The sequence below is a fragment of the Lutra lutra genome, chromosome 5 (genome assembly GCF_902655055.1).
Source record: "Lutra lutra chromosome 5, mLutLut1.2, whole genome shotgun sequence".
In the NCBI taxonomy this organism is placed as follows: domain Eukaryota; kingdom Metazoa; phylum Chordata; class Mammalia; order Carnivora; family Mustelidae; genus Lutra; species Lutra lutra.
The window spans coordinates 141,789,671-141,814,736 of record NC_062282.1 but is presented as its reverse complement, the minus strand read 5'-3'; the positions used below and the strand labels follow the sequence as shown (position 1 = coordinate 141,814,736).

Below are 25,066 nucleotides of genomic sequence, written 5' to 3'. Positions count from 1 at the left end.
GATAGATTTAAAAACCAGGAAATATTATACCAGAAAGAAGGTCTGAAATAGAAGAAAAACATGGTAAGAATAGAATATGGGGAATCTGAGTGCTAATCTAAATAAATATTTATAGACTTTATAAAATGAAAATAAAACTATTTTCAGTAGTACTGAATGTCCTGACTGACACTCAAACTGAAAACTGTTGAAAACCCCAGACAAAAATATATTTTGCGAACTTTAAAATACATCAATGAACTGTGAAGGATTTCAGAAGCCAAAAACTTAAGTGAACTGGGAATCTAGAAGTTTGAGCAGAAGTCCACTTAACAAGGGGTCAAATAAAAACCACAGTCTTTATTTGCATGTCTCCAGACCTAAGCATGGTTTTTACATTTTAAAAGCTTGTAAGAAAAACCAAACAACAAACAAGCAAAGGATATGTGACAGAAATTGCTTAGCATCCAAGGATATGGCCTATAAATTGTAACATATTACTCTATGGCCCTTTCCAGAAAAAGTTTACCAATCATCCTCTGCTTTATGGAGCCTACAACACACGTAGAACCTTAAATTAAGCTATTACCTCAAAGGCAGTTGCCTAACTTAATACCCACAACTTCTTTTTTCATGGCCTCCTAGAGCCTAGAGCTGAAAAAATCCAGAGCCTGCCCAAATTGTAAAACATATTAGGAGAACCCCAAACCAAAAGATGATGTCATCAGAGCAAGGGAGGCCTAGAAACACAGATACACGTACAGGGTGTTACAAAGAAAATTATCCTCCCTGAAAACTGTCACTGACTAAAGAGGACTAAATCCCTTCTAAGGATTTGTAACATTAATTTGGCTTTTATACTTGAATCCATATAACCTGAGAGACCTGAAAAATCTGAGAGAGAATTTCGTGGCAAGTGGCCCTGGGTAGAAAGGAACATTTTCAAATGCCTTGGCAGAAGCAAACGTAAGTGCGCTCTACAAGGACCACCTTCAGTTCAAGAATCAGAGGATTCCCACTGATGGCCTTCCAGGAAAAATGATCACACATTTAAAAAAAATATTCATAAGACAGTGTGGCTTAATAAAGAAGATAGTAGCATAGGACTTAAAAAGACTTAAAACACAAGAATTATCAAACAGAATATAAAGTAAATATGCTTACTATGTTGTAATAAGTAAAAATAGGGGAAGCATTTTAAGAGAGTGAGAAGCTATAAAAGTTGGCCCACCACAGTGGTGACTGATATAAAGAAAGCACCTCAGGCACAGGTGTTTGCACATGAAATCAAGTGTACCTGCAGAATCAGAGCCCCTTAGATCCTGAGGGTTTCTTCCTGCCCCGGGGCAACTCTTTATCCCATGTGACCCTTCTCTCAGCACCCACGATGGATAGGAGGTGCTGTCCCTCATTTCTTGCTGGTGTGTGTGAGGCACTTCTTGTTCCTAGACAATATTACCTAAATATTTCTCACCTCCTTCTAGGAAAACCATGGATGTTGGTGGTGAAGGAGGTGATGATTGAGTACCTAGTGAGTTCCCTGTGTATTGCCCAGTAGTACTGGAGAAGTGGTGTTGGGTGGAGAAAGCTCTACCCTCTTACCACACTCAGCCTCAAATCCCTGCCAACCTTGAAACAAATGATAGGAGGGTGGTTCTCGTGGGTTTGTGGACACAAAAATCATCTACAATTCACTGCATGAAAAAAAAGGAACACTAGGTATGAAAAACAAAGGATTTATCATAAGAAACAAAGGATAAAAGTACAAAATCTAGGCTGTTTTTATCCTAGAATACAGAAAATTGGATAAGGGATTGATTGATTGATTGATTGATTGATTTCAGAGAATTGGATATGGGATTTTATTTTATTAATTTTTTTATTATGTTCAGTTAGCCACTATACAGTACATAATTAGCTCTTGATGTAGTGTTCAATGATTCATCAGCTAAATAAGAGATTTTTAAAAATCTGTTTCGAGGCTTCTACAGCAGGATTGGTCTACACAGTTAAACCTGCTTCTACCAGGACCCTTCTCAAAGGAGCTACACCACTAAGACACATGGTCTCAACCTTTTTATGGGCCCTTCCCTTGCATTTACTGCGAGATTGTCCTTTAGAGAGATCACAACCTTGGGCATACTCAAATGATTACAGAAACAGAAGAGACACGATTTCATTTTTTTCCCATCCCTAGAAAAATTCTTATTTAGCTTTTCAGCCAGCATTTTACATATTGAGTTATTCCTAAATTTGACATTTACTTCTTCTATAAAAGGAAAAGCATACAACTAATGGATATATAATATCGTAGATACCAATCATAGATTTATATAATCAAGTAACCATATGTTCAAGAATTCTGCCCTGTGAGAAAATCAACCCAGAATTGAAGCCTTAAATGTTGTTTTCCTTTTTTAAATTTCTATTTTTTAAATGGTAATACTATAAGTGGATTTGCATGCCATGAACCGGAGGAGTCTGTGATTAATAAGAAAAGAATAACTTTCACATTGTATTGGCAGAGACGCTTACGCTAATTTTCAACAATTGAGGAGGTATGGCTAATGAATAATGTTCTAAATTTAAATACCATCTTTGTTCATCCTTATTTTTCCTCAATACGTTTTGACAATGATACTTACATTACTACAGAGGTCATTTAGCAATGCAGCATCTAAGTATCCCATTACAATTAGCTTTATGTCACAGTTTTTCTTCTTATTTTTCTTTGTTTTCTTAACACAAACTCCCAACTAAATAGTTCTGGCAGCAAAGACATTACCTGAAGAAAATTCACCTCAGCAAAGAGAGCATTTACATGTTGGAATGTGTCAGGGACACATCATGGGCCAGTCACTGGAATAAGTGATAACGATGTAGGGAAGGGCCAGGCTCCTTTCTTTTCTTCAAGGAAATGGCAGTCTAGCACTGTCACTGGAAGATACATCAACCATTGAAGTAGTAATCAAGTAAATAGTCTTTAATAGCAACATGCACAGAGGAAGGTAACAAACTTGAGCTTCAAATCTTGAAAAACAGATAGACATCATGGCATATCATGGTTCACAGTGTCCGCATTCTCAGGGAGTTCTGTGTCACATGAGTGCCTCAGAGGGAAAATCTGAGGAAGGTATTTAAGTGCAACATCACTATGTATTGCACACAGATTTGATGTTAACTCATTATCCATGACACAGGCTTCAACGTTTGTAGAACTAGCCAGAATTACTTCAGCTAGAACCTTAGTAAGTCTAATTCAACTATTAGTTCCTTCATATAAGTACCATCTCTGTCTTCCATAACTGATGAAGGCCAGAGACTTCCTTCTTTTACTTCACTTTCTTTTACCTCTAAAAAGACTGCATTACTAAAAATCTACTCCTCAACACTTTCCCTCTTTTATACTTATTATGAATAAGAATCCTTGAGACCTACAAGGTTGGCAAGGCCATTTTGGCATCTTGGGTCCCCTAAGAAGCAGGTGCCAGGGTAGAATTAGAAATGCAAGCGATTGTTCCAACGCAATGCCTGTAGAAGATAAAGGGAGGGAGAAGGAGTAGGCAGAGAGTGACTTCAGACCATGACGCTGGTCTGACACCTGCCAATCATTTTTCACAGTAGAGTTCTCTAAGGCCAGAAATAGTGCCTGACATAGAGAAAGTTTCTAATAAATGCTAGATGAGTAATAAATAAGTTTTTTGGGGGTGGGGGGAGGAAGGAACACTGGATACAGAACTCAATGTCAAACATATAAACTAGCAACAATAAGTATGGATGTTATCACAATGGTGGGGGAGCTGGCTGAACTAAAATTTACTGAACGAGCTTCTTCTGAAAGCAAGGCCTTCCCGATTTTTTAGGGAAATTAAAGTGTGACTCTACCATTGCCAGAAGTCAGTAGTAAGCACTGGCTGATCATTTACTGAGTGCACATTACTGAGCACACTTTACTGAATGTGAATGAAAGACCTGATCATATGATAGAACCATTCAGACAGAAGAATAAATAAGGGTCAAGGAAAACTAAGGGAAAAGAGACATAGTTTAGTGTTTCTGTTATTAATGCTGTACAAAAACCCCCAAACTTAGTATATAAAAAATGTCCATTTTATTAGTTTCAAGGATTCTGTGAGTTGAGGATTCAGGCAGAATACAATGGCAATGCCTTGTTTTTGTTCCATGAGATCTAGACCTTGCATTGGGCATTATTAGAGCAATAGTGAAGTTAGAATTCCCATGTATTTGCCTCTGTATCTACTTTTTGTTTTCATTTCATTTATTTATTTATTTGTTTGTTTGTTTATTTACTTGTCAGGGAGAGAGAGAGAGAGAGAGTAAGCAAGAGAGGGAGCACAAGAAGGGAGAACAGCAGGCAGAGGCAGAAGCAGGCTCCCAGCTAAGCAAGGAGCCTGATGTGGGGTTCAATCCCAGGACCCTGAGATCATAACCTGAGCAAAAGGTAGACACTTAACCGACTGAGTCATCCAGGCATCCTGCCTCTCTATCTTGTGATGTTCTTTTTAAGACAATCACTGTAAGTGTAGTTATCTGAAGGGGCACGTATATCTGAATGTTTATAACAGCAATGTCCATAATAGCCAAACTATGGAAAGAGCCTAGATGTCCATCAATAGATGAGTGGATAAAGAAGATGTGATATATATATATATATATATATATATATATATATATATACACACACAATGGAATACTATGCAGCCATCAAAAGAAATGAAATCTTGCCATTTTCAATGACTTGGATGGAACTAGAGCGTATTATGCTAGAGCGTATTATGCTAAGTCAATCAGAAAAAGACAATTATAATATGATCTCTCTGATATGAGGAGTTTGAGAGGCAGGGCGGGGGGGAGGTGGTCATGGGGGGAAGAGAGGGGAAAATGAAACAAGATGGGACCAGGGAGGCAGATAAACCATAAGAGACTCTTAATCTCAGGAAACAAACTGAGGTTGCTAGAGGGGAGGGGGATGAGAGGGATAGGGTGGCTGGATGATGGACATTGGGAAGGGCAAGTGCTATGGTGAGTGCTGTGAAATGTGTAAGACTAATCATTCACAGACCTATACCCCTGAAATGAATAATACATTGTATGTTATCTGAAAAAAAAAAAAAAAAAAAAGATAATCACTGTAGTCCCTGAAATGATAGGGTCTATTTTTCACTACTTAACTTTACACTTTGTTTTCTGATGTTGATTTCTTTCATTGTTCAGGGCCACTTTGAGCAGCCTTCTGCCCTTGACCTAAATGGAATTAGTCTTTCTGAATACCCTGTAGTCATCAGTGGGACTGTTTAACAGATTACCAAGCAGAAGGACCATTAACATTTGCTAATGTGTATTGTGGTTTTTGAACACAAAATGTCCTTATAGCTTAAGCCCTTATAACCTCCATGATTTTCATTTATGCCAGTAATCTCTATTGATTAAATGGTCTTTTCCCAGAAATTATATTATTGTTATTATCTCATCAACTCTGGTTAGCTCTAAGCAAAAAGGAAATGTATATCTTCATAGGATCCTCTCAGGAAAGCTTTGGTACTTCTAAAGAATGGAATTTATTTTTACAGGCAACACTTTATTTTTACAGTCAAATTCCATCCTTCTTTTGCTACTTCTATTTTCAGCATGGTTGGAGAACCTGTTACTTTTTAAACTCATCCCTTGTTAATGTAATTTAAATGCTGTGTCTTCAGGAATTGGAATTTTTATTCTGGTTGTGAGTCTTTATTGCCACAGCATATTATATGTAAAGATGTTCTTTCTTTGTAAAGATGTTCTTTTAAGGAACTATGAAAGGTTGTCATTACTGTAGGTGAATTGTGAAAATATGCAAGACTAAGTAAAATATGATTCAATTTATACAGAGTTTGAAAGGATGGACAAAAATAGACTATTTTTTTTTTTTTACAGGAGGGGTGGAGTAGATGCCATGTTCCTTCTCTCACAGAGTCTCTGATATTTCTTTGTCTCACTGCCCTTATGAGAATCAAGAAATTCTTGTTTAAACTCTAATAGGTGTCCCTTCTTTAATTCACTTTTAATCAATGTCATTTTTCCAGTCCTGGCTTCAGAACATCTTCTCATTGGCCTCTCCCCTTCCAAGAAAGAGAGAATAACTACACACTCATTATATCTCTTCCTGTCTGTATGGGTAAAGAATCCATTAAGGTCTATGTATCTGCCTTATTTGAAGCCTCCATCAGTAAAATGTGAACCCAGAAGAATCACCTTCTCTGATTCTCTTAATGACATATAAGCCATACTACCTCCAATACATTGGCCACAAATGATTAGATCAGAAGCTGACACCTAAATCAAGAGTAAAGAAGCCTAGTCTGGATGTGAAGAAGGCTACATGTTTCTGATGTGGCTTGGCCTAAAATTCCACCCAATAGGGGAGCTGTATATTTAATGGTGATAAACTGACGCAATCCCTTGGGCTTATGACATAAAAATAAGCACCAAAACATTCTATCATTTTATTTGCCTAAATATTTCTTGTATAGTTCAGTTCTGGGAATTCTCAGTTCCAAGAGATTAGTAATCAAAAAGGGGCTATAGCTTTTATATTTCTTGGTCCTTCATGGTCATTATGTAGCTTTGGAACAAATATTCTCTCAAAGGATTCCTGGAAAAGATTCCCCTTTATAACCCTGAAGAGCTTAACTAAGACAAAGTACTGACAGATCGATTAACCCTTTGTGATAAGGGTCCCAAGACTACCCCAGGTTCAGTGATTCATTAGAATGACTCACAGGTCTCAGCATATACACAACTATAGTTAATTACAGTTATAGTTAATGACAATAAAAGGATACAAAGCCAAACCATCAAAGAGGAAAGGCATATGGAGTAAACCGGGGAAGGAACTTTAAGCTCAAGCTTCCAGGAGTCTTCTCCCAGTGGAGTTATACAGGGTATGTTTAATTCCTCCAGCACCAGTTGTGATAACGCGTGTGAAATGTTGTCATTAGATACTCAGCATCCAGATTTTTGTTAGGGGGAAGGTCACGTAGGCTCATTCCACTTAGCACATACCAAAATGCTTGACTCCTTGAAGATAAACAAATCTTCAGATGAGGCCACACTCTTTGCACAGTCTAGGCATAAGGACCCACCTTCATCAGTTATGAAACAGTGGGAATACTCCCAAAATTCAAATGCCCAGACAAAAGCCAAGGGCCAACCTTGCAAGCCAAGTTTCCTAAGGTTAGCCTTTCAACATCCCCCCACCCCCTTGCCAGGTATTTCTGTTTCCTAAGATAAATAACTTCAAATTATTCTACACTTAGCTTGAAAAGCTTTATTAATAAATTTTGTCACTTTTGTTGATTAGTTTTAGCTTTTCCTAAGTTAATGAACATGGCAATGGTTCAGTTATTGAAGATTCATTGCCACCGTCCACGGGTAACATATTTGCATTTTATTGCTTTATACTATTTGAAGAAATACTGGAAGTGACCTATTACTGGCCAGATGTGAATGGGTGTATCATGTGTAAGAACTTACCTTTCATATGTTGGGGGAAGAAGTTCAAGAGAAGAATGGAAAGTCCTTGAGTCTTGATTGGGAGGTGACTACAATATTTTAAATTCAAGATGGTGTGAGCTTTAGCCATTTGGGTCCACAAGAAATGGTTGCTTTTGATATATCTCTACTGAAATGTAAGAAAAATCCTGTAGTGCCACGATTCCAAGCAAATCCGGTCATGGAAATTAGTGATTCATGTTGGCTATCAGGATGAACTGCATTATTTGCATCAGAAGACAGTCACGAACTAAACCATATTCTAAGGAAGAATGAAAATAAAATACTGTGCATACAGATGGGAACAGATGCCGTGTTATGACTTGCTGGATTATCTGCTGAGCTTAGAAAGTCTGCACTTTCCCATTTGGGGAAAGCCATAAGAGTACAGTTAGGACTGATGCTGTCACCCTGAAAAAGAAATCAGAAAGCTAATGGTGCAGCTTCGATTTGTAATCAGGGCTTGGTCTTCTGCATCTCCACTCTGTACCTTACAAAAGTACTCGCTTCTCACTGATCCCTTTCCTCCCAAGCTATTCCACAGGGAGCAAGACCTGATCTCTTCTTAGTTCATTTTTTTCTAAGACCTCCCCCAAAAGGTGCAATGGCTATTTTATTGGCTATCCATTACTTTTTCATTTTCAATTTTTCAATTTTCAATTTTAGAGTAATTTTTCAATTACTCTATCCATTACTTTTTCATAATAAGCTTAATAAATTAGAATTTTTTGTTTGAGTTCTGTTGATGATTGCAAACATATTTATTAATCCATTTTTAAGCCATCAGATTAAATGCTGTTTGAAAAACTGCCAAGTGTTCTATCACTTTCTAAATGAAGAGAAAACATCAGCAGAGGAAGTTTCTCACACTTTTCTTTTTTTTTTTTTTTAAGATTTTATTTATTTATTTGACAGACAGAGATCACAAGTAGGCAGAGAGGCAGGCAGAGAGAGAGGAGGAAGCAGGCTCCCTGCTGAGCAGAGAGCCCAATGCGGGGCTCCATCCCAGGACCCTGAGATCATGACCTGAGCCGAAGGCAGAGGCTTTAACCCACTGAGCCACCCAGGCGCCCCCACACTTTTCTTTTAGTCTAACCTTTCGTTTAGATGATGAGACACATCCATAACGACAATTAATCACTTCCAGAGTGGCTGCTAACTAAATCTGGACTTACACCTTTGAATTCTTCAATTCACTAGCCAACATTCTTCCTGACAGGTTTATAGTTTTTATTAGCGTCAGAAATGTGTACTTTAGAAGAACACACATAAGCAGCATAAGAAACCTAACTTCATAAAAGGACTTTAACCAAGCGACGATAACTAGTAGCATTCAGTAAATCAGAAAAAAAACAACTGAGTCTGCATTTGTGGTTCATCTCGGGACAGCAATGACAGCCCTAGAATTTTTTTTAAACAGTAGCTAAAGCACACCAAGACAGTGTACCTTTTGTAATAGTAACTACATGTATCTAGGTAATAAGAGCTATTCTTCATTCAGAATAATTTTTTTCAGAACAAGAAAATAATAAAGCCAACTTTAAGCAGGGCGCCTGGGTGGTTCAGTGGGTTAAAGCCTCTGCCTTCAGCTCAGGTCAGGATCTCAGGGTCCTGGGATGGAGGCCTGCATCAGTCTCTCTGCTCAGTGGGGAGCCTGCTTCCTTCTCTCTGCCTGCTTCTCTGCCTACTTGTGATCTCCGTCTGTCAAATAAATAAATAAAATCTTAAAAAAAAAAAAACAACTTTAAGCAATGGGTAAAAAAATTCCCTAAGTCTACAGCTTTAGCACAGTGATCCAAAACTTTACAAAACGAATTTTTACTATGAAGCTAAGTGACTTGAGTCACTCACAGGATTCACCGGGAAGTTCTCTGACTTTCAGTCACCCAAAAGACAAATGTCAAACACTGCATTACAAAATCTGAAATCCTGTTGAAAGAAGACATGTAATCTAAATAAAACTAGACTATGCTTTTAATTTTTTTTTTTTTCTGTCTGGGTACAAAACTTAGGAAGTCTGGAGAACAAATGGCAATTAATTTCATCCTGTAGTTGAATATTCTAAAACTCTGGAAGAGGAAGAAAGATATGGCAAATATTTGACCACTACAAATGTCAGGGCTATTGATGGCTTTTCAGTCTGGGGAACATACTAATCCCATCTCAGTAGTCTGGAAACTCTAATTAATACCAATTCCAGAGTTCATCTTCCACGGAAGCAGAAAGCATATTTCACATGCTTTAGTCCCCATTTCCTAAATCTTTCCCAGGAAAATAAATGAATCTTCTCATTTACAGACTCTGGGAGAGATGACTGCCCATCCAGGGAGGGTCCTGGTATGTATTCATAGCCACTGCCCTCACCAACATAACATGTGTCTACTACAAGGTGCCACTGTGGAGGGCTGCTTCCCCAGGGTTCCAGGTCTTCAGGCTCATAGAAGGGAACTCTCACTAAGGGTGAAAAGGAAGTAAATAAATATAGTTTGATAATTACTGCTGGAATTACTTGGGAAATTAAACACCATGCTGGAAAAGATACTTTCCTAGAAAGAAGCAATATTAAGAATGTTGACAGGATGACTCTTAGATTTACACGTTATTCACTTAAGACTGGAAGGTTTGGGAAATAAACAAAAGGAAGAGAAGTTTAAGTGGTATTACTCATTTTACAAGAGTGTTTTCTTCTATGTCTGCCCAGAGTTAGAAGTTTGAACTGAGGCAAAAGTTTCTCCCAAACTCCTTTCAGTAATGATACCTCTTCCCCAAAACTCAAATTATACCATCTTTCCTTTATCTTAGACTTCAGATCAGTTTAACTATGGTCGTTTCTCATTTTGCTGTTTAAAACCACTATCCTTAAGTATGCACACTTGACCTATTTTTCTTTCTCTGTGTCATCGCCACACGTCCAATTTTTTCTGTAAGCATGAGATCAAATATATATTGTTTCTTTTTTTCCAAGCAAGTCTTTAAAACTTTTTAAATTTTCCTTATATAATTTTCTGAAGACTTAGCTTAATTTTGGCTTTCTTCTTTTAGACAATTACTACATTTATATAATACTACCCTTTACTCCTTGGCTTTGATTATGTGTTCCTCCTTCCAACTTGTCTATATCTTACTTCAATTATTTAAAAAAAAAAAAAAAAAAAAAAAAACAGAGAGTTCCCTGTAGGCACTGCAGATCCTTTAATTGTCTCACAGTACATTAATCATCAAAATACATTTTCAGTATGTAATTATACTATGGAAACTTTTTCTTCCAGCTGAACTTTTCTTTTAACTTCTGGTCTGAAAATTGACTTTTTATTTGATAAAGACTTTTAGGAATCTCCTTTTGCATGTTCAACATGTATTTATTGTCTAACTGGTCTTTATCTTTCATTTTGCTGTTGTTCCAAAGTTCTGTTTCGTGCTAATTCATAAATCAGGCAGACCTTTTGTATCAACTTAAACTGTGTACAGAGTACAACTTTCCCCATACTGTTTCCTCAAAGTGTCTGTGCAGTCCCTAGGATCTTGACTGCAGGCTAAGTTCTATAGGATGATCAGTTGTTCTGTGCAAAGCATTTTGTAAGTCACTCAAGCGTATGCCATACGTTGCAAGCAATGAGAAGAGAAAGTATTAAAATTCCCATTTTTTTATTTGAGACTGGAATTCTTACCCACCTGCATGAAAAGACATTTCCTTGGCTCCATTTTCCTGGGAATGGATACAAGAGGATATTTTACAATAAGTAATTTTGCATCACTTGATTCACATGTGATAGATTTTTAGTGCTATTATTTTGTCCCAGCTCTGGGTCAAATATCTTCATTAGCAGACTCCCCAGTGTGAATTCCAAGAATGGCTCAGTTTTCATTCGGTCTCCATAAAGTGTTTTAAGTTTCCCATTTATTTCCTTTCTTATTATACTGTATCAGAAACTCCTCTAAGAGAATTAAACTTTGATTAAGAACCAAGTCAGATTATATTCTGCTCTAACATTGGTGGTGTCTTTCCATCACTCCACCAACAAATATGGAAAGATTATCTATTGAAATACTCACTGTTCTAGCTACAGGCATTACAAGTGAAAACAGAACAAAACAAATCCCCGTCCTCAGAAAGCTCACTCTTTACTAGGTAACAACACAATAAATAAGGTAAAAAAAAAAAAATCTCTGTTAGAAAGTGATGAGTGCTCTGAAGAAAAAACAAACCAACAGGAGGAATACAAAATTCATATATGTGTAGTTTGCGATGGAGTGGCTCGGGTCTGGTTTCCCTCAGATGGTGACAGCCGAATAAAGACCTGATGGAAGTAAAGGAGACATTCAAGTGAATGTTCAGAAGAAGAGTGTTTGAGGTGGGGAGAAGGACAAATACCAAAACCACGGGCTGGAAATCTGATTGAAATGACTAAGGATTCACAAGGAGCCTAGTGTAGGTTTACGGTAAAGTACGAGCAACTGAGAATGTAGGGTCAAAGATCAATTGTATGATGTGATGCTTCTGTGTGGTTGGTTTGTAAGGATATTAGTCTCATGATCTAGGAAGACATCGCTGTACTTAACTGTCATGATCTTATGTCATATAATCTTACTTTTTGAACAATAGGATTCTGGTGGCTCTCTGAGAAATAGGCCAAAGGAAGGCAAAAGAGAAAAGGACAAAAATTGCTGAAGACTGTTACTAGAAAATAGGTAGGAGAAGAGGCAGTAGTAACTAGGGGCAATGCATTAGCCTTAAAAGTTGGGAGACATGGTTAGGTTTGGAACATATTTTAAGGCAGAGTTACAGATTTTGCTGATAGTTAGAATATGGATTATGACAAATTAAGAGAAAAGGATGCCTCTGAAAGTTTTAGCCAAGGCACATGAAAGAGGTAGTTGTCCAGGATGGAAGAGTAGGGGTTCATGGGTGGTGCTAGAGGAAGAGAGACTATGACCTCAATGATTCAAGTGTCAAGTCTGAGATGCCCAGGAGACACCCAGCAGGAGATATTTGGGAAGCCAGTAGGGTATATGTCTACAGTTGAGCAGGGAGGTGGACTGTGGAGTACACAATGGATAGATTAGCTTGTGGATGGATATTAAAAGCCTAATGATTTTATGATATTCCCACAAAAGTGAATGTGCAAAGAAACATAAAGGGAAAAAAAAAGGTGGGGGGGCTCTGTGCTGGGATGATCCAGCATTAAGAGGCCAGAGAGGTAAGAGAGAATAGATAAAGAAGATAGTAAAACAATGTCCAGAGACATAAGAAGAGAAACAGAGAGTAAGGAATCCTCTAAGACAAGTAAAGAAATGATCTCAAAAAGAAAGTAGTGATCACAATGCTATAGATAGTTAGGTAAGATGAAGCCTGAGATGAAGCTGAAGTCCCCTGGATTTAATAATATAAAGTTTGAGTTCAAATGAGAATAATTGTACAGGCAAGATTGAGAGAGAAAGGGAGACCAGAAATTGTAGAACATTTTTTTTTTATTTAGAGAGAATTATTTTTCCCCTACTATAAAAAAGAGAGAAGAAAGAAGAAAGTACAATGATTTCTGTATATCTTAGTTTTATTGGTTTTTGTGATAAGACCATAGGGAGCATTTTTGTGGGGTGATGAGAAAGTGGTTGGAGAGATGGGGAAAATGATGATGCAGGAGGGGAGTCTGTGGAACAGTGTCCTTGAGCTGGAGAGAGAGAACTTGACAGTGTGGAGAGTTTGCGCAAGAGCCCACTCATGGCTCAGGAGAAAAGGCTACGTAAACATAAACAGGTGCAGAAGGGATGCAGGACTGGTGGAGGTTTACTTCTGATTTCTCCCATTTCCCCTGTGAAATAGGTAGCAAAGTGTGAGATGGAGAGGGCAGGACTACAGGAGAGGCAGCAAGGAGGTTTGAATGGTTAAAACATATGAATATTTAATCACCAAGAAGAGTGCTGGAGAAAAGGAAAGTAAGCCAGCCTTTAAAATCTTTTTTTATAGAAACAGTGACCTGGGGGCAAGACAGACAAGTTACATTTAAAATAGGGGCAATTCTTCCTTTTTTAGCACCCAGCCATTTGCCCAACAATGGAATGTAAATGTAAATCATCACTCCCTCAGGTAAATCTGTTGAACAAAAAAACTAAGAAAATAGATCAAAATGTTTACTGCTTTGGAGAAAAGACTGTGAATGATTAGAATGTTCTTCCTTGTTCCTCTATGTGTTTTCTTAATTCACCACAAATGAAAACAAAGTATTTTTCTAATCACGAAATAGTAAGTTAGGACGGAAAGAAAGAAAATAATCAAATTTCCTAATATGTCATTGTGACTAAAGCAGGTTACCTTGTGATTATGAACTTGGTAAATTATTGTTCCTTCACTTTAAAAAAAAAAAAACAAATTATTCAATACCAATTTCCATTTTATAAATATTCCCATTCATTATTTTCCATGATCGCCAGGGGAAATCAAACCTAGCATAATTGGGGCTGTGGTTAGAGCACTGTGTTATTTCCCTGCAAGTTTTATACTTCTGTTGGAGTCAAACTGCAAAATTTCCTTTCTGAGAGTCCATTTTGAGGCATATATATATGTATATATATACATATATATATATCCATCCCCCAACTTAACTTTGGAAACCATATGGTATTTCAATTTCCAGGAAACTTTAATGACAGCTTACTCGCCATGAACCCAAGTCACAGAATTCCAGCTTCCTTGCCTGGCTTACATTTTTGGCCTTTCTAATGAAACCTCAAACCACTGGCTAGATTTTCCATCTGAGGAGTAGGTAGTCTGGCCTTCTAAAATCGTTTTCCTTTAATTTTTTGATTAATAAGTTCCATTAGGCAACTTACCTGTCCTATGTCATGCAGTTGTGGCTCATAAGCAAGAGATAGAAAAATAAGCAGTTAGGGGTTTTTTAAATATTTGTTTTCAATCTGATAACATAATTACGAGCCAGTCTGCAAAACTGATATGGCAATAATCATTTTTTTTTAAAGATTTTATTTATTTATTTCACAGAGAGAGATCACAAGTAGGCAGAGAGGCAGGCAGAGAGAGAGAGAGGAGGAAGCAGGTTCTCCGCTGAGCAGAGAGCCCGATGCGGGACTCGATCCCAGGACCCTGAGATCATGACCTGAGCCGAAGGCAGCGGCCCAACCCACTGAGCCACCCAGGCGCCCGGCAATAATCATTTTCATCCATTTTCACTATGTCAGAGACTCCCCACAAAAGTTAATTAAATGCTTCCATGAATTCTGAGGGCCAAATTTTCTTTAAGGTCCTAATTAAAAATCCATTATAAAAAAAAACCCAATGCATTAAACTTTCAACCTGGCAATGAAATACTGACAAGTTGGTTTTTGTTTTGTGTTTTTTTTTTTTTCTTTTAAATGAAAGACTTACGGACCAGCAAGCAACCCAGCACTGTCAGCACATGCTCCAAAATGAGTTAACTCTGACCCCACCTCCACTCCCAGCAAAGCCACCTTCTTACACGCTTTACATTTCCTCTCCTTGTATTTGCCAGAAGTTCTTTCAAAAGTTTTCACAAGCATTTATTCAGTGTATTGGCAAGCATCTGTGAGGTCGAAGATGGAAGTAAGAAGTGAATATTAAATTTTTAGATCTGAAATATTCCTTGTTTTACATCCTGACATTAAATCAATGCAATGTAAGAAGTCAGCAAGGTGTCCTCTTCCCTTACAAAGTGCACTCAAAATTATGTTCTCCGACACAAATTTCTTACCTCTAGATTAGTATTACTCTGCACAATATAATTGGTATTATTTGCAAATGCTTGCTTCTCTTTAGTAGTAACTTCTAAATTATCAAGACTCTGAAACTAAGTTAAAAATCCAAATTTCGTAATAAGACTTTGCTAAAAATCACTGGAAGTCTCTAGGAAGTGTGTGTGTGTGTGTGTGTGTGTGTGTGCATGCACACATGCGTCTTTGTGTGTGTGTGTATACAAAAAATTACCTAGGTGGCATAATTTTCTTAGATTAATCAAAACTTGAAATAATATCCCTGTAGTGTTCTCTAGATCACCTTCAGGGTCATATTTCCCACTCATACTTTGCAAATCAAGACCACGGAACATAAATATAGTTAAAATGTGAAAATGGTAATTAATTTTGATCTTGCTTAAACCATAACCATGTATGGTAGAGAAACATGTATTTTCTCTTTTCAGTGGGGAACGTCAATATTGCAGGTTAAAAAAGAGGAAGTCATGCCGATTCCAGAACTCTAAGCACCACTCTTTCATCTTTGCAAGAAGTGAGACTTGAGTTATCCTTTATTTGGGAGAAAAAATAAAACAATAACAAAAAAGTTTGTCTAGAGGACGAGCAGATCTGCAACTATCTGGACCATATATCTTTGAAACATTTCTTATGTGGCTTCTTTCCTCCCAGTTATCGGTACGTTACTGCTTGTTTTCAGGGGATTGTTATGTATAGATTCTTGTCAAGATGTTACTTGTAGGGGATCAGGAGCAAAGATACAAAAGACAATAGGAAAAGGTCTGCTAGCTTGATCTTCTACTCAAGAATACATTGTTCTGCCCTGGTGCCAGCTCAAACGTGATCATACTTCAAACTGAATAATTCTCCCTACAATAGATGTTCTGATATCAAATTACTACATGGACAGCATAAGACCAGACCACATCCCTGTAGGTGTGAGTGGGATTTTAACTAAGGGGAGTGGATATTCTGACTGCAAATTATTCCGTGACAAAAATGAAAGACAAAGATGTAAGCCTTTCAGTGGAAGTCCCAAAGAAGCTGTTCTCAGCATCCTAGGGGCAGTTTTGAATAGAGGTGCTTAAAAAATCCTGAGCGGTAAACTTGATTTTGTTAAGCAGCATCATGCTAGCACCTGTGCCCAACATCATCCTGGGAAGCCCCCTGACATTGAATCACAGCTGGTGGCATCAGCATGTAGTCCCGTTCAAGAGCTGTCATAGCTTGTTTGCACCAGACTTCCCTTCCCTTCCCCATAATAGTTTACAACCTTAACTCCATTTCCATGGGAGAGAGGACGAGCAGGGTGAGGACTTTGCCTTGAGATGGCAGCAAGTAACCAATGGAGGAAGGAGTGACCCTTGGAAAGAACAGCATTAGTCCACAATGTGATATGTGGTTGATGTGGCCAGTGACTGTCAGGCCTAAACAGAAATTTTCTATAATACCGAAGGAGGAAAACCTGCTAAAAGACTAGATATCGTACATCCACTTGTGAATATAGGCACTTTAGCCATTTTGATTCAGACATATGTTCAGTATAACATTTGCAATTAAATGTTTTTATTGAAGTTTTAACCTGTAGGGGAGAAGATATTTCATATATCCAATAAGGGATTAATATTCAAAACACACAAAGAATTTACATAACTCAACACCAGAAGAACCCCAAATGAGCCCATTAAAACAGGCAGAGGACCTGAATAGACATTTTTCCAAAGACATCGAGATGGCCAGCAGATGTAAGATGCTCAACACCATTAATCATTAGGGAAATGCACATCAAAATCGCAACGAGGCATCGCCTCACACTGGCCAGCATGATGAAAATCGAAAGCATAAGAAATAACAAGTGTTGCTGAGGATGTGGAGAAAAAAGAAGCACCATACACTGCTGGTGGGAATGCAAGCTGGTGCAGTCACCCTGGAGAACAGCACAGAGGTTCTTCAAAAAATTAGATAAGTACAATATGGCTCATTAATTTCACTACTGGCTATCTAGCCCAAGAAGTGAAAACACGAATGCAAAAAGATATATGCAACCCTTTGTTCTTTGTAGCATTATTTTCAGTAAGTCAAGATATGGAAGTAACACAAGTGTCCATGGATAGATGGATGGATAAAGAAGATGTGGTGTGTATATTATATATACACATTGCATATGTGTAAGGGAATATTACTCAGCCATAAAAAGAATGAAATTTTGCCATATGCAATAACATGGATGGACCTAGAGAGTATAATGCTAAGCAAAAAAACTGGTCTAAGAGCAAGACAAATACCATATGATTTCACTCCTATGTGGAATTTAAGAAAGAAAACAAAGAAGAAAGAAAGAAACAAAACCCCCACATTCTTAAGTAAAGAAAATAGACTGGCAATTACCAGAGGGTAGGTGGGTAGGGGGAATGGATGAAATAGATAAAGAGGATCAAGACTATACCTATTTTCATGAGCACTGAGTAATGTAGAGAATTGTTGGATCATTTCACTGGACCCCTGAAACTAATATAATGTTGTATGTTAATTATACTTAAAAAATGTATTGAAGTTTTCTTCACTGGCTTCATTTTTTATGCTCACATGGTAGACATGGGACTGTCATATTTGGGACAGTCTTGCAAGATTGGCCCTTGGCTGGCACATGGAACCCATGAGGGTCTGGGGCACAGAAGCATTGGTTTGATGTTGAGAGAGTAAACGTGATACCGAGGTTTGAAACATATGATTCCCAATTCTGAATCCAGTTCAAAGTGTATCCAAACCAATTAAACAAGTAGGGAAAATGGTGCCACCTTGGCATTCTAGGTTGGTACCCTAGCTCTTTATTAATTCATTCATTTTTATTTCAACAAGTATTTATGAAGCTTTTCCAGTGCCAAGAACTGTTGATGGAATTAGGAATAGAAGAGTGAACCAGACAGTCTTTTCTAACAAAAGTTAGACAATTAAAAGAAAACAAAGAAAAAGATATAATGACTGGTAGACATAAAAGCAATGAAAAAAACTCAAACAAGGTTAAGAGAAGAGAGCATGGAAGACGTGGGTGCTCAGGGCGACACCTGGCACAAAAGTGATTCTTACTAAGGGCATTTCTAACAGGGCAGCTCCCTCTAAGTTGTTTTGTGGACACTGAACATCTGTCATGGAACCAGAAAAAAAAAAAAAAAAGAAGAAGACAGGACACTTATTAAGCAATGCAGGATATCCAGGGAAACCCAAAAACAACTGGGAGACTTTGGGATGCACTGCTGGTCTGTGTTATGCACATAGGGGTAAGAGCCATTGAGATACTGCTTGTTGGTGTGACCTCACTGTGCCCAGAATATACTGAGGCACAGGAATATTCAGATAAGACAACTGATGGCAGGAATAAAAATGGAGTAATTGAGAAAGACAACTGGAAACCTGGACCTGGAGCAACGGTCATAGATCACATCTGAAGATATATATATTTGGATGTCACAGCAACAGTGGTAAGACAATGATAACAATATAACAAGATGAGTCAGTGTCAAAGGTGGAGTCTGGAGGAATGTTCACATTTAGGTTCAAGGGGAAGAAATATCAGAGGGGAGACAATAATTTAAGGAGAATCAAAATAAAATAGCAAAAACACCAAAAACATGAGAGTATTCAAAAAAAACGTATTCAATAATGCTGAATTCTACAAGAAGAGGATAATTGCTGAGGAATAAAAGAGTAAATTTGTTTAGAGGATATATAGAAACAAATAAGAAAAAAGCATCATTCATGTGTCAAAATATGAAGCTCCTTTTTAGGGTATTATAAAGGAATTCAGATGAAAGAGCTTTGGATCAGGTGCCTCATACACTGAGCCAAGAAAAGAAAGGAGAGCTAGGATGGCACTAACAGCTGCACCTATCACAGAGCCGGCTTTGACTTTGATTTTTGTTTTTTTTGTTTTGTTTTGTTTTGTTTTGTTTGTTATCTGTTGTTGTTGTTAATGAGGAGTAGCAGAAAGGGAGAAGCCCATGGAAAGAGAGAAACTAAAGTGAGCGAAGACAGGAGGGATGAAAATGAGAGCACTTACATGGAGCACTATAAGGAAGAAGACCAAGAAACTGAAGAGGTTGTGCACTTCCTCTGAGGCAGCAAGATAGATAGATCTCTCTCGATGCTTCGAGGTGAAGAGTAAGTTATAGCTAAGAGTTAGTGCTTGGTAACTGCCATTCCTTTGAGAGACAGAGGCAACATCACTAGCAAAATCTGCAGGGCTAACAGATCTAGAAAGGATACAAACCTTCCTGACATTTCAGTCATAGAGTGTTAGCCCTTCCAAAGCAGGGACATTCTATTTGGAGACCTATTCTACCTCTCCTCCTCCAACTCCCACCCAAACATGTTGCTGAAAGACTGGAGACTTAAATGCTAGGAGAGGAAGGTTTGAAGATTTACATGAGGCTGACTGATGTGGGGCAGGAAAAGGTACCCGCTCATGGAGCTGTGCGGGTGAATTCTGCCTACGGATGGTGACTCTAGTGCCATCTCCGATGGGTTCCTAATGTCACGTTCTCACCCACAGAATGTTACCAAGACTGACAGGTGTTCAAGGCTCCCATCTTTTTTGGTCTTTTTATTTTATTTTTTAATTTTTTTTATTTGACAGACAGAGATCACAAGTAGGCAGAGAGGCAGGCAGAGAGAGAGAGGAAGGATGCAGGCTCCTTGCTGAGCAGAGAGCCCGATGTGGGGCTCGATCCCAGGACCCTGGAATCATGATCTGAGCTGAAGGCAGAGGCTTTAACCCACTGAGCCACCCAGGTGCCCCTTTTTTGGTCTTTTTAAAAACTAAAGTAGAGTTGCTACACAATGTTACATTAATCTCAGGTGGACATTCTAGTGACTGGACATCTCTGTATGTCATACTATGCTCACTGGAAGAGTAGCTGCCATCTGTCACCACACAACACTATTACTATGCCATTGGCTACATTCCCTACACTGTATATTTTTAAACCCAATGCAACTGGCCCCACATAAATTCTAGTGAGGGTGGTAAAAACAACCATTAAGCACCATGTTATCTGACTGAAAATTCCCTAGATTCTATTAACAATAAAATTTTAATAAAATATTTTACATCAAATACCTAAATCTATTTATTTGGGCTTTTCCTTCATCTTAGCCTATTTTTACCCCAAATTAAATTTAAACCTATCAAACTTCCACTATATATATTAAAAAAAAGCCTAATCATCTATATTTTTAACCATAAACATACAATATTTACTTTTGCAATTCCCGAAGGGAAAATGTGTATGAAAAGCAGGTGTCATCAAGCACATGAATGATGAGATGAAATTTCAAAGAAACCAAAACCGCCAAGAATGGAAGAGGGAAATGGATACATAGAGCTATTTCTAGAGACCTGTGCTAAAATATAAAATGTATTATCCCCTAGAAATTGTACCACAGATGGCATCATAGGATTGTTTGAAAAGTACAATTCAATAAATGATTTCATAAGATGTTTTGGACCATCCTGGGACTGCAACCACAATTATACATCAGTTTTGTGCAATATCAAAACGGCATTCCTAGTACCAAATAAATGATTGATAAGCAATGCAGCCCACTACAAACCATTTTGTGGTAGCCCCTATTTATATTTTGAGTAGAGCCAATAGAAGACTCTAGGCCATCTCAGGAAAGGCGATGGCAAATTGGTTTTCTTCCATGTGCCAACATCAATCAGTTGGAGTGATGTGTGAGGAAGGGCTCTGAAACCATGTTTTTCGGAGGCAGGAAGGAGCACTGGTATTAACTACTTGTATCTTTCACAGGCATGGCTGAGAGTCAGATGGGACTACTCCCATCTGCTTTGGGAGAAGGGGGGGACACAGAGGGTACCAGAAAAGCAAACTGAAGGCTTTGGTTTCCTCCCAACTTAGTCCACATCAGTTACTCTCAAAAGGGGAGGCACCCAAAGTTATAGCCAACGTGGAAAATGACTGAGGAATGGGGAGAACTCCCTGCCTGCCGTACCCTTCCAGGTATCTGCCGCAGTGAGGATGACAACAAGATAAAGTGAATGAACCTAAAGAGAGTGCGGCAACCAGAAGAGAGAAATGGGATGTCACAACCCAACAATTTCCGTGTCAGGGCAAGAGTCCCTGAAGTCTGTACATTGTGAAGAATATTACCTGGAATGGCCTCGTGTGGACAGAGAAAAGCTTCAAGATCAGAAATTTATTATTACTGTGACCAAAGTTGACACAGGGTAGATTTTCTTTTTTCTTTTTTTTTTTTTCCTACATAAGCAATTTTATGTTTGTGCTGCAGCATTTTAAACAGGATCTGGCTAGTTAAAGAGAGAAATTAATTGCAGGAAAGTCACTAGAGCTCTCAGTTCTATTTAAAAATAATTCTTAAAACCCCAAATAATAAGGGAATCCAGTGGCCATTAGTATTGCCTTGGTGTTTGGGTCTGCACCATCAAAGTCGACACCTAATTGCATCTCCTGTTGATTATTGTTGTAAATGGAGCACAGATATGAATCAAATACACTTAACAAAGCAAGATAAAATAAAACCATAAATTTCAAGTTAATACCTGCTAGCTAAATGATTTCAGCATTTGAGGAGGGAAAGGACAGAGAGACGTGTCTCTCTCAAAGCATTCCTTCCACATATTGACCTGGAAGTAGCCTTGATAATTAATTCATGATATTTGATTTCATTTCATTCAGGGTGTGAGTCACACATGAGCTTTGAGTTCTCACCACTTTGGACATAATTATAGCCTAAAAAACGTTAAAACGAACTTTCATTTTTCAAGAAAATGTACAAAGAAATCATTTGGAAGAAGAATCTCATATTGATCTTCACTTTTTGAAAATTACATTAGTATGGAGGTAGTTTTAGGAAAGATAGAACCATTAGTGCTTAAGCCTATATATCCCACTAGTACCTTTTAAAAGATAGCTACTATAGCTACTATTTAAATTATCTGTTTCTGAGTACTGTTCTCTTTATATTAAGATAAAACAATTTCCTTTGGTTGCCAGGTAGTTTTTCTGAGTTTGATCAATTAGTTATCTTTTGAAATCACTATGTCATAGTTAACTAATTAATGTTACAATATGAAATATTGTATAAGCTAATGACAACATTGTGAACAAAAGAAAACTGTCCATATTGTACACAATTTTTTGAAAATCCTCCCATAATTAATCAATGCTAGCTCTTTTGCATTCTGAAATGAGTATTTTGGCTTGCTAAATAATGACAATTTAAAACTAAAGAGCTCAAAAAACCTGGGATGGTAATGGGAGCTATCATCCGTTACACACTAATTATACCTCTAGTTATACATGAAAAGTGGCAAAAGCACATCAAATAAATCTTGCTTTGACAGCTGCTGGTAGAATTTCTGTTGTTTGGTTGTAATCATTTTAAAAAGTAGGTTTTATATTCTGCTGGATTTCTTAAAGTTCTGAGATTTCCCGGGACGCCTGGGTGGCTCAGTTGGTTAAGCAGCTGCCTTCGGCTCAGGTCATGATCCCAGCGTCCTGGGATCGAGTCCCACATCGGGCTCCTTGCTCATCAGGGAGCCTGCTTCTCCCTCTGCCTCTGCCTGCCATTCTGTCTGCCTGTGCTTGCTCTCTCTCCCTCTCTCTCTCTGACAAATAAATAAATAAATCTTTAGAAAAGAAAAAAGAAAAAAAAAAAGTTCTGAGATTTCCCATATATGTAATATTCATTTCAGAATTGTCTGTAGCAGCAGAAGTTGAAAATATAGACCAGTTAACTGAATATTTGTAAATATTTAAATTATGCTCAAACACCCCTGTTGTGGTTTATCACTAGTAAATAAATTATCTCACGGAGTCCTTTGTCAGAAATTGTCCAATGGTTGGCTGAATATTCTAAACATCAACCAGTAAAATTGGGGGGGGGAAGGCAAAGTAATTCCAAAGTAAACTTGCAAATCTTTTCAGAGACGACATAAACTTAGTACTGGAGAACAAGTTGAATCATATGGAAACTCTTCACAAAAGAGAATCTAACCAGGGGCACCTGGGTAGCTCAGTGGGTTAAAGCCTCTGTCTTTGGCTTGGGTCATGATCTCCTGGTCCTGGGATCAAGCCCTGCCTTGGGCTCTCTGCTCAGCAGGGAGCCTGCTTCCCCGGCTCTCCCTGCCTACTTGTGATCGCTGTCTGTCAAAGAAATAAATAAAATCTTTGGAAAAAAAAAATTTTTTAAAGAGGATCTAACCAAATTATACCAGTTAACTGAAAAGGGGAATCATTAAGAATGGTAAAAAGCATTTCCAAAGACAATGATTGGAATATCAAAAGATCAACAGTGACCTTTAGAAGAAGTTCTTGGATTTTTGAAAAAAGATTTATTTATTTATTTGAGAAAGGGAGAGCATGCACAGGCATGAGCTGGTGAGGGGAGGAGCAAAGGGAGGAGGACAAGCACATTCCCACTGAGCATGGAGCCCAACTGCAGATTTGATCCACAACCCATGAGATTATGACCTGAGCCAAAACCAAGAGTCAAAGCCTTAACCAATTAAGCCAGCCAGGCACCCTTGATCTTATTTTCTTTTCTTTCTTTTATTTTTTTTTTCCAAAAGTTGTATTCTCTAAGTTCCCGTGGCAAAAGTCAAAAGTAAAACACATTAGTAATGTGTTGTCTCACAAATTTGTCTGCAAAACTACACTCAATGTCCACTGTAAAAATGAGGGCAGAGAGGAAGGTGGCGGCAGCAGCAGCAGTGGTGGTGACTAAGCTGAGCCCAGGGACAGGATGTTGGTGTTGGTTTTGAGAGACCTGCACATTCCATACCAGTGCAACAGTTTCTTGGCTAAATTGAAAAAAAAAAAAAAAAATGCTGATGCCAGGAAAGATTCAACACATTGTCTTCACTGGAAACCTTTGCACCAAGAGTTATGACTATCTCAAGACTTCATATTGTGAGGAGACTTTGATGAGAAGCTGAATTATTCGGAACAGAAGGTGGTGACTGTTAGGCAGTTCAAAATGGGTCTGATCCATGGGCATCGAGTTATTCCATGGGGAGGCACAGCCAGTCTAGCCCTGTTGCAGAGGCAGTCTGATGTGGACATCCTTATCTCAGGACACACACACACAAATTTGAAGCATTTGAGCATGAAAATAAATTTTACATTAACCCGGGTTCTTGCACGGGAGCATATAATACCTTGGAAACAAATATCCCTTCATTCATGTTGATGGATATCCAGGTTTCTACAGTTGTCCCCTATGTGGATCAGCTAATTGGAGATGATGCAAAAGTAGAACAAATTTTATACTAAAAATCTTAAAGCTGGGCCTGTCTTGCTGGGTTTTTTTTTTTTTTTCATTATCCTGTTCAAATCAAGTAATTAAACATTTATCTCTCTCTCTCTCACACACAGACACACACACACAAATTAGGGCATATATATCTTTTCGAATTAGTATTATGTTTTCTTTGGGCAAACACCCAGTAGCGGAATTATTAGATCATACAGTATTTCTATTTTTAATTACAAAATATTTTAAATAGGACACATTTTTGGTATATCCACAATCGATGTGAGTTTGCTTTATTTGTTAAGATACAATTGAAATTAAATATTTTTCATTAGTCACAATGAAATTTTTATTTCTATTTTCAATGGATTCTGTAGGTAACTGTACCAGGTAACAATTACTCTGACCTAACAAGGATTTCCTTTATGTCATTTACCTTTATGAGAGAAATCAAAACCTCTGATTCTTTCTTTCTTCCTTCCTTTCTCTCTCTCTTTCTTTCTTTCTTTCTTCTTTCCTT

At 37.9% G+C, this 25,066-nt stretch overlaps 1 long non-coding RNA gene and 1 pseudogene across 1 annotated transcript in view; both read left to right on the top strand.

Moving 5' to 3' along the window:
- LOC125100290 (uncharacterized) overlaps nt 1–21,460 on the top strand; it is a 202,424-nt gene extending 180,964 nt beyond the window's left edge. Inside the window, exons 3-4 of the long non-coding RNA XR_007127492.1 lie at nt 19,228–19,410; nt 21,063–21,460. This is a non-coding gene — a long non-coding RNA (uncharacterized LOC125100290). The remainder of the gene's footprint in view (nt 1–19,227; nt 19,411–21,062) is intronic.
- A 2,318-nt stretch (nt 21,461–23,778) lies between these two features.
- On the top strand, nt 23,779–24,635 carry LOC125100289 (vacuolar protein sorting-associated protein 29-like; annotated as a pseudogene).
- The last annotated feature ends 431 nt before the right edge of the window (nt 24,636–25,066 follow it).